The 10,234-nt window shown below is 41.0% G+C and overlaps 1 non-coding gene across 1 annotated transcript; it reads right to left on the bottom strand.

The window, feature by feature from the left end:
* Positions 1 to 2,685: 2,685 nt before the first annotated feature.
* On the bottom strand, positions 2,686 to 2,810 carry LOC132649824 (small nucleolar RNA SNORA40). Its single transcript, XR_009588330.1, has one exon. It is a non-coding gene; the product is annotated as a small nucleolar RNA SNORA40 (small nucleolar RNA).
* Between the last annotated feature and the right edge of the window lie 7,424 nt (positions 2,811 to 10,234).

The following is a 10,234-nucleotide window of genomic DNA, read 5'->3' as shown; positions in this document are numbered from 1 at the left end:
CCATTTTAAGTTGATTTTTTTATGTGTGATGAAAGACATGGAGGTAATTGGATTCTTTTTGCATATAGATATCCTGTTTTTCTAGTAGCAGTTATAGAAGAAATTGTCATTTCCTGCATATGTGCTCTTGGTGTCTTTGTGAAAATCATTTGGCTGTAAACGTGTGCCTTTATCTCTGTGTTCTCCGTTGTGTTTTTGTTTTTTATATGTTTATATGCCAGCATTACTCACGTTTTTAAAGTCAGTGGGGGTAATATCGCCACACTTACTCCTTTACTTGTTAGTTTTGGCTATTGGAGGTCTCTTGTGGTTCTCCTGTATGATTTTTGGAAGAAACATTTTTATATTTCTGTAAAGAATATTGGCACTTTGGTAGACTGCTTTGGGTACTGCGGGAACTTTAACAATAATGATTTTCATGGTCTGTAAAAACGGAGCACTTCCTATTGACTGCATTCATCTCAGTCTCTCTTCAGCATTTAATAGCTTGAATTGTAAAGAGTTTTATGTCTTGGTTGAAATTATTTTTAGAAAGCTTACTGTTTTGCTGTTTATTTATTTTGTAGCTATCACAATAGAGTTATTTTCCTGTCAGAAAATAGTTTACTGTTAATGTACAGAAACACTGCAGATTTCTGGATGCTGATTCTTTTTATCACGCAATTTTACCTAATTTATAAGTTATGAATTTTTTTGTAGAATATTTATGAGGTCTTTTTAAAAAAGATCTCATATTATTTGCAAATAAGGAAATTTGCCTTCTTCCTACTTTGGATGTCCTTTGTTAAAATGTGATGTTTTTAGCGCAGTATAAAAATAGTACTAGTGTTTGTGTTTTTATCTTTTCTATTTTTTCTTTTGTGTACCTGAATTGTTTTTAGTACATCATTTCAGATTTTACTTAACAATAATAAATTTACTTTATAAACCTAGCAAGAAATGTGTTAGTTTTTTCTGTATGGCTCCTGATTGAGAAATGGTCATAGGACTCAGGTCCATGTGTAGCTAGGTCAGAGGAATGGTTCCTATGGTGTGGAGGCTGGAGTGCTTTTGTAAGTCCTTGGGTGGTCTAGCTGGATTTCCAAGTTATAACAATCTTCTCTGTCATGGGATGCCTTGCCCAGCTTGTGCAATGCAGCCATTAAAACCAAGCAAACCTGTTGCTCAGCCACTTCAGTCCTGTTTCCTCTTTATCCAAATCAAGTTGCTTCCATGCAAACGTGACTCAATAGATTTAAAAAAAAAAAAAGAAAAAAAAACACTTAATGAGAAGGATTGTAAAAATTTCTGTAGACTTGTTGATTATAAGGAAGAAAGACTACATTGAAAACACACTATGAGCCGTTTGGGGCTCAGAAGTCTCTATTATCTTGATAAAATTCAGGTTCGATCGAGAGCTGGTGACATCAGATGCAGATGGCTCTCTCTTTTCTACCCACATAGCTTCCCACAGACTCCTTTACCAGTCAGTCATCCTAGGACTGTGCCACAGGTGGTAGGTGTGGCACAGTCACTAGCACAATGCTGGAAGAGATGCTTCGGCTTCCTACCAACTTAAAGGCTAGGTGGGTCGTTCTACTAGGAGCCAACAATTCTTTGCTGTCGTTTGTCTAGTTTTTGTTTTTGCTGGGGACAGAAGGCCGGAAAGAAAGCAAAGTCTATGAACCATTCCAACAAGAGATCCTTTTAAGCACTAGTCTGGATTGTTTCAATTTTCTATAGTTTTAAAACAACGAACTCGACAGTCAGCCATCTATTTTCCTTGAAGTAGGTATTCTGAAAAAGAGGATTTATTTTTAGAAGAATGTGGACACAGCTAACTTGGAAATCCGTTCCAATATGCACTTACTGCATTAAACTTGTCAAGAGTTAGCTCTGCAAAGAAAAATAGAACAACTACGAAAGCCCAAACGTGGATTTTAAAATGTTATTTTTTAATGAGAAGAAAAGAAATCGTTCCCATTACCTTGGGCAAAATCTGTTTTTATAACATTTCAAAGATCTGAAACTTCCAGGGACTGCAGTCACAAGAGCTGCTTTGCTGTCAAGTTTTTGCATTTGGTTCACTCTGTGTCGAGAGCCCACGGCTACTTCACGACATTGTGAGGACATTTTAGGGTCCAAACCGTATGAAGTTTACTGATCTTACCCATGTCACATGGAATCACTCCGTGGCAAAAGCTAAGGGCACTGGTCCAGCTCCCCTACACTGTCACCAGGGACCCGGTTTGTCTCTGAGTTCTACTGTGTCTTGCTCCATGTGTGGGCTGCCTCCCGGGGGTATCTTGTGGTTACACGTGTTTCAGCCTTCCATGCGCACCTCAGGAGTGAAGAGGACCCCACAGACTACCGCCAAGCCAAAAGCCTTCTCAGAAAGCTCTAGAACACAAATGTAGTGGTCCAGCCTCAACCGGAAAAACAAAAAAACAATAGGTGACAGGTATGGAGCCTGCTGTGTGTGCTGTGGGTCAGCCAGGCTAATATTAGGATTTATTATGTTCTCTTTTATTTTGTTTTATTTAAGACGAGGGTCTCACGTAGCCAAGGATTACCTTGAGCTTTTGATCATCCTGCCTCAAGCTGAGGCTGCAGGTAGGCACAACACTGAATGGTACTGAGGTGCTTGAAGCCAGGGCCTTGAGCATAGGAGGCAGACACTCCACGAATTGAGCTATACCCCCAGCCTAGATCACTTTTTATTTGTATCAAAACACATTAAACAGTGAGTTCTCAGATACAAAAGAGGACTTGGTTTTTGCACCCACTTTTAGTCTTTGTCCACAAGCTAAGCAAACACACACCCAAGTACATTAAACACATGGATGCTGAAGGCCCACTGTGTGCAAGCGTGGAAGTCATCATATGTATGTGCACACATCTATGCGTAATATAAAACCACCTCGGAGATTAAAACAGATACCTACAAAGTGGCTCTACTTCATTCTCTAATCCCCAGAGAACATAGTTTGCAAAAGCACGAAGGCCTGAAATGCAAACTAAATCCCTGGAGTGTCCAGGAATCACTGGAATTTACGGCAGAGATTAAGCATAACTTCCGTGCTGCCGTTGGCCGGCCATCTCAGCTGCTTCTTGCATTCCCGTCTTAGTTCCGTTTCTGCCTCAGCTGCCAGGCCACAGAGCTCGTTAGTGCCTGGCCACTGAGGAGGTGATTTCTCACCTGCTTGAAGACCAGGACCCTGTTCCTGAAAGGAATACAGCTGGTGTCCTATGTGTCTATTACTCCTCAAACAAACCCATAGGGCCCAGTCCCATCACTCCCTCCATTCATCAAGGTTTATACCTGAAGTATTTGTGGCTGTTTTCAAATTGAATCTATCCTTGGAGAGTGAGGGTGGGCATGGTCTAGGGTGCTCAAAGTCCTGAAAGGCATCCTGAGCTAGATTTTGAGAAAAGCCAATTGACAAATTTTTAAGATGACTCTCGGAGGGATGGAGAGATGGCTTAGTAAGTTCAAAGTGTTTGTTGCTCTGCAGAGGACTCAGGTCTGGTTCCTAGCACCCACATGGTGGCTCACAAACCACCTCTAACTCCAGTTCCAGGGGATCTGGAACTCTTCTGACTTCCTTGGGTACCAGGCACACGATGCATTTGCATACATGGAGACAAACACTTATATGCATGAAGTGAAATACATCTTTAAAATTAATAAAAAAATTCATTGAAGATGAATTTTCAGATGCACAAATTCTGGTGTACTTAAAAATAACCTACATGCAGGTCACATGTCCGTGGTTGCGTATGCCTGGGAGGCAGAGTTAGGAGGATCACTTGAACCCAGGTGTTTGATGCTGTGATTCACTACACTCACTGAATGTCAGGACAGAGTGCTCATTAGTGGGAGCACACCTGTGAACAGCCCCGTGCTGGAACCTGGGCTACACAAAGAGACCCTGTCTTTAAAAACAAATTCACACTGTTAGCCTTTTAGGTGTGATAATGACATTTTGGTTATGGTTTTTAAAAAGCCATTCTTTGAAGAGCTATGTATTATAATAATACGAATAAAATCACGTGGATTTTTTTTAAAGTCACCAGTGAGAAGAGAGAGTAGTCTGGGGAGTATGGGTGAAACATTACTTACATGTTTATAATTACATGGGGTTCATTATACCCGGCTATTTTTTCATATGTTTGAGACATTCAACAATAAAAGTGAAACAAGTTTGCATTATAGTTACACCTCAATTTTGTACTTGATTCTGGGAAGAAGATAATTGTTTTTGTGAATATAAAGATACAGACTACATTTTAAAAGATCACTTTCATTTTTGAGATTATATTATAATAACATCATTTCCCCCTTTTATTTTCTCTCTCAATATTCTCCTATATACCCCTTCTTGCTCTCTTTCAAATTCATGACTTCTTTTTTTATTAATTGTTGTTACACTATTTCAGATGTGTCTTTATTGTTTTACAGCCTCTGTATAAACACTTTACAGATGAATATTACCAAATGTATATAAATGTACTATGTGTTTTCTTTTCAACTACAGTGTGTTAGAGGTAGATTTCTTATTACACTTGTTTTATACCTTGCCCCTTACAAGGGCCCAGGACATGGCTCAGTGGTACAGCAATTGCCTCTCCACCACAAGAGAAAACAAACTAACCCCAAGCCTTCTTGGACCATAAAGTACTCATCAAAGATGTTTTTCTATCATTCAAGTTGTTGGGCTCAGCAGGAAGGGGTGGTGCATGCCAGTGATCCCAGTACTTGGGAGAGGGATGCAGAAGGATCAGGCATACAGGATCATCCTGTACTACAGGGCAAGTTCAAGGCCAACCTGGGCTGTGTGAGATCCTGTCTTAAAAAGCTGAACAAAAAAAAAAAAAAAAAAAGAGTTTAGCCTGTAAAGAACTCATACGAAGGTCAGCTGGAGGCCTCCAGGCTTTTCAAGCACTCTGTTTCCAGAAGAGTAAGGTGACTCAAAGAGCTCTAGAGAGAGGAGCACAGGGTGCAGGGTGGGCTCAGGGGTCTGAGCTCCTCAGGACCTCAGACATTCCTCGGGACTGAATCTACAGACATTTGGATGGTCCTTCGGTTCAAATCAATGTAGAACTCACAATATGTACACTCTAATCGTGGGTTTTCCTTGCTCCAGAACCAGTTAATTAAATACCCCTAGCTCTTTACTTTTTGCTTTATAAAAATCACCTCTACTAATATCAACTTGTATTTTCAAGATGGTTTCCCTTCTGGTAAACATTTCAAGAACATGACCTAAGGCTGCTTATATCTGAATTGCTCAAGGTGCTTGTTAAACATGCAGATTCCTGTCCCGTACAGTAGCGTCTTGGATCAGAAGCCCTGGAGAAGAAACCTTGGTTCTTGGGCATGTTTTGTACTGAGAGCCTTTGGAGAAGTTTGGCCGTGAGTGGCATGGCCAAGAATGCTAGGTCACCACTCTCCTTACCAGTCTTCTTTAAAACTGTCTTTGTTGAGGTAACTGCTGATGCCACAACAGCTCCTTGTGCTAAAAGAAATCTTACATTTTGAGGCGAAAAGTTTAGAAACAGTAAATATCGAAATATCAATTCTAGGACAAAGGAAACTGGCAATATACAGAATGATGCCGTGTGCCAGGGCACTTCTGTGATGGCGTACATTTGGAATCTATCACATTTGTAAGCCTAGCACTTGAAAGGCCGAGGCAGGTAGATCCTGGGCAGCAAGCCTGGACTTTATACTGAGGCCCTGACTCAAAACAAGACCCGCAGTGAAATAGTGAGATCCTTTAAACACAGGCCGGCTCTACGAGGTTTCAGTTAGTCACTCGCGTCCTCTCAGCAGTTCGCTTTTTCCTCGTAGCACTGGAGAAATCCGTTTTGACAAGTCATCCAGCATTAGGGCAGCGCTCCAGACTGCTACTGTAGATGAAAAGATATAGAGGCCAAAAGTGGGTTTTCTTTGTTTGGTTGTTTTGGTTTTTCTCGACATGGTTTCTCTTTGTAGCCTTAGGTGGCCTGGAACTCACTCTGTAGACCAAGCTAGCCTCGAACCCTCCTACCTCTGCCTGCCGAGTGCTGGGATTAAAGGCCTTTGTCACCACTGCCTGGCTAAGAGGTGCTTTAAGGGCATGGAATTCTGGATATTCAATTTCACTCTGCAGTAGTTTCTTTCAGCTCCCCTCCCACCCCTCCCCACCCCACCCCCCTACTTCCCCATAGGCCCTTTCTAATTCTAATTTGACTACGGTAGATTCTGAGCAGAAAGATTTATGGAGTCCACTGGGATAGTGAGACACATAGTACAGTGACTGGAAATCATACTGTGCAAGTAATAAATGAGCAACATGACCTCTTGTGAACAGATGGATTCCTAGTTTGCTCTTATGAAGTTGCAGGAAATTCTAAAGTGGACTGTAAACTAAAGCACTACATTTTGTTTGTTTGTTTGTTTAAGAGAAGGTCTCCTTTAGGATGTTTGACCTTGAGTTCAATATCTAGTCAAGGATAACCTTGAACTCTTACCCCTCCTACCTCGACCTCCAGAGAGCTGCCTGGGTTAACTGATGGGTCATTAGAAAAAAAAAAAAATCGCACTGTCTGTCTCAGGATTGTTGGCATCATTCTGACAGGACAAATAAATTGAGGGCAGCTTCTATTTCTTCCTACTTATGTAGCAGGTTTTTTACTCACCCGCCCCCCCCCCACCACCCAGTATTCACTTAAATAATTAAGCAGAAAAAGATAGAGGTCTAAAACTGAGGTTGAATCGTGTCTCAATTTAGGGAAAAAAAAATACCTACAGATACTTGGCCTAATTTTGCCAACCACAAGTTCCCATCTAGGTCATTTATGGAGATAATTAATAACATTTATAGAGATATTTAATAACTCCTTACCAAAATGAAAATGTATCCATGTTGCCTTTTTATCAATGGCATACCAATAATAATATAAGTAACTCAATCTAGAAGTGTGTGTGTGTGTGTGTGTGTTTGTGTGTGTGTTTGTGTGTGTGTGTTACTGACTCTGGGACACTCTGACTAGGCGGCAGGCCAGTGAGAGGACCCTGTGGTCCTCCTGTCTTCACCTCTCAGAGCTGGGATTACAGGTGTGCAGTGCCACTTAGTAGCTACATGCATTCTGTGGATCTAAACTCAAATTCTCACACTTGTGCCTCAAGCACTTTACTCTCTGAGCCATCTCCTGAGCCCCTAGAATAATCTGTGTGTGTGTGTGTGTGTGTATGTGTATGTGTGTGTGTGTGTGTGTGTGTGTGTGTGTGTGTTGAGACTGGGTCTCTTTACATAGCCTTGGCTGTCCTGCACTCCATTTGTAGACCAGGCTGGCTCAGAGACCCGCCTAACTCTGTCTTCCTGAGTTCTGGGATTAAAGGCATGTGCCATTGTGCCCAGCTTTGTAGAATACATTTATACATAACCCTGTGGTCACAGAGATTAAACATTATATAATTTCAATTCATAAACTTTTATGATGATAATTAAGATAATACAAAGAGTGTCAGGAATTAAAATATAGAACAGAGTCAAATTCTTTGATGGAAGTAGAACAGAACAGAAATAACTTGAAGGAGAGAAAGGAAAGAAAAATCTCCGATTAGAGAAGCTTGTTAATGCATTAAAAATAGATGATTGGATGTTAGATCCCATTATAAGTATTTTGTTTTTTGAGACAGGATTTTTCTGTGTAGTCCTTGCTGTCCTAGAATTGTTTGTAGACAAGGCTGTCCTCAAATGCAGAGATCAGCCTACCTCTGCCTCCTGAGTGCTGGGATTAAAGGCATGTGCAACCAACCATGCCTGGCCCATTAGATAGATTTTAAAAGTACCTTAATATTTTATTTATTTTTTAATTTTGGGTTTGTTTTGTTTTGTTGTTGTTTTTAAGACAAGGTTTCTCTGTGTAGGCCTGGCTGTCATGGAACTTGCTTTGTAAAACAGTCTGGCCTTGAACCCACAGAGATACATCTGCCTCTGCCGCCTGCATGCTGGGATTAAAGGTGTGTGCCACCGCACTAGCTTAATATTTTATTTTAAAATGAAGATATTTATAATGTAAATTATTCTAATTTTGACTGAAAAAATGTAAATGTCAGGGTAGTAATGTACAGTTGGATTCAAAGGTTTACAAAACAAAGTTCTTTGGGAAGTGAGTGCAATAAGAAGTTTGAAGGCCACTGTTTTAGGAAAGCTGGTCCCAGGGATCAGTGTGTAGAAGACTAGAACAGGGAAGAAAGGGCAGGATGGCAGGCAAAAGACTTTTGAAGTTTTCCAGACCTGAAGAATGTGAAGCATATTTGTTCACAGGCATGGAAATGAAAAGGAACAGGAACAGCCCCAATCAGAACTACTAGGAAATAAGAATCAGTTCTGCCCAGTTCCTTTCTCTAAGGCTTTAAGTGCTATCAAAACTGAGTTTCCTGGTGTTTTCTGCCAGTAGACTCTGGCCTGCCCTGGTTCTGAACATTTCTTTCCTTCCTTTCCTTACTATTCACCTGGCATTCTGCTAAATGCTGACTTACGATATGGTAAGGCTGGATACCTGGCCTCTGAGTGTGTCTAGTCTAGTAGAGCACTAACAGCTGATGATGCTAAGAGAAACTGTATTCCTCTTCCATGTGTTCTTCAGCCTCTGTTTCCTAGACATGTGAACAGACAACCTTCAGAGAATCTTGTATGTCTGTATGGAAGCATCCCTGTCAATAAAAGTCTGATGGCCTAAAGCTGAGGCAGGAAATAGGAGGTGGGATATCTGGCAGGCAGAAAGGATTCTGGGATGGAGCCAGAAGTGAGATTCAGCCAGCAAGATGTGAAGAAGATAGACACATGGTACTTGAGCCCAGGTAACCAGCCATGTGGCAGAATGTAGATTAATATAAATGGGTTATTGAGTTTTGAGCTAGTCAGAGAAGAGCCTACCTATATGGCCTAGGTATTTGTAAAATTATTTTGAATCTCATGAGTCTTTATTCCAGGAGTTTGGGGACAGGAGGGAAACCCACCTACTACCCATTTCAGTTAGTTATTTCCTTAGGCCCCAGTGTTCCTATTCCTATTTTCTAACCACAGCACAGGCCATACTTAACTTAGTAAGTACTCATGGTGATCATTTGTAGAATTTTGGATTTTATTTTATTTTCATTTTTTATTTTTTTTTTTTTGCCTTTTGTAAGCATGTAATTGTACAAACACCCCTTGACTTATCCTTAGGTTTCATCCCAATAAACCAATACTAGGCTGAAAATTCTATCATGACAATAGTGCATTAAATACACCTAACACACTGAATGCCGCAGTCACACACAACGGCTCTGAGCACCTGTTTTGTATCTTTGTGATCACATGGTTGACAGAGGGCTGTAGTTTTCTTCTAGCACAACATGGAGAGGGAGCATCACGGCTCTCTCCACATATTGCTTTAGCCAAGGGAAGATAAAAATCTCCAATCTGAAGTGATATTCCATGACTACTGATGCTTTTACGTAATTGTAAAGTTGAGGAAAAAGACAATACCCTTAAGCCATCCCAAGCTGAAAGATCACCAAGTTTGTATGAAATCTCTGAGTTCACATTAGCTAGAATGGCTTCTTTCACTGGCAAGAGCATTCTAACTTACACTCATTCATCCCTCTGAACTCCTCGCCAGCCAACTGTATTGTCCCTTTGTTTTTTTCTAATCTAATGGTGTTGGGAGCCAACAAACTATGGTAGCCCTGGAAGGCCAAGCTGTGACTTGAGTGGCTACCTCTCTTTCAGAGCTAGATCCTCACAGGACCTTCTTTTCTCTTTTCTTTGTTTGTTTGTTTAGTTTTTATTTTGGGGGAAAAAGTCTTTCCTGGCCTTCCTGGCAAAAGCATGGATCCAAGTGTGCTTTCAGCATAGGGAACCTTTCCATGTTGTCTATGCTATTTTCTGCCTCTGTGTTTAACTCACCAGTGTAGGACACCATTGCTTTTCTGCCAGTCTCTATGTGCTCTTCAGGACCGGGAGCCTTACTCACCCATTCCTTCATAGTGGGATTGTCTAACTGAGTAATTTCCTTAGAGCACCAATAATCTTTAGGTAGTTTGAAAAGCCCTTGGAGATCTAATTTAAAATGCTGATTCTATCCAGGCATGGTGGCACAGGCCTTTAATCCCAGCACTCAGGAAACAGAGGAAGTTGTGTCTCTATGAGTTCTAGGCCAGCCTGGTCTACAGAGTTAATTCCAGGATAGCCAGAACTACACAGAGAACAAACTCCCC

This window comes from Meriones unguiculatus, chromosome 21, assembly GCF_030254825.1.
Source record: "Meriones unguiculatus strain TT.TT164.6M chromosome 21, Bangor_MerUng_6.1, whole genome shotgun sequence".
NCBI lineage: Eukaryota > Metazoa > Chordata > Mammalia > Rodentia > Muridae > Meriones > Meriones unguiculatus.
Note: the sequence above shows the minus strand (reverse complement) of the source record. Positions and strands in the feature narration are given on the sequence as shown.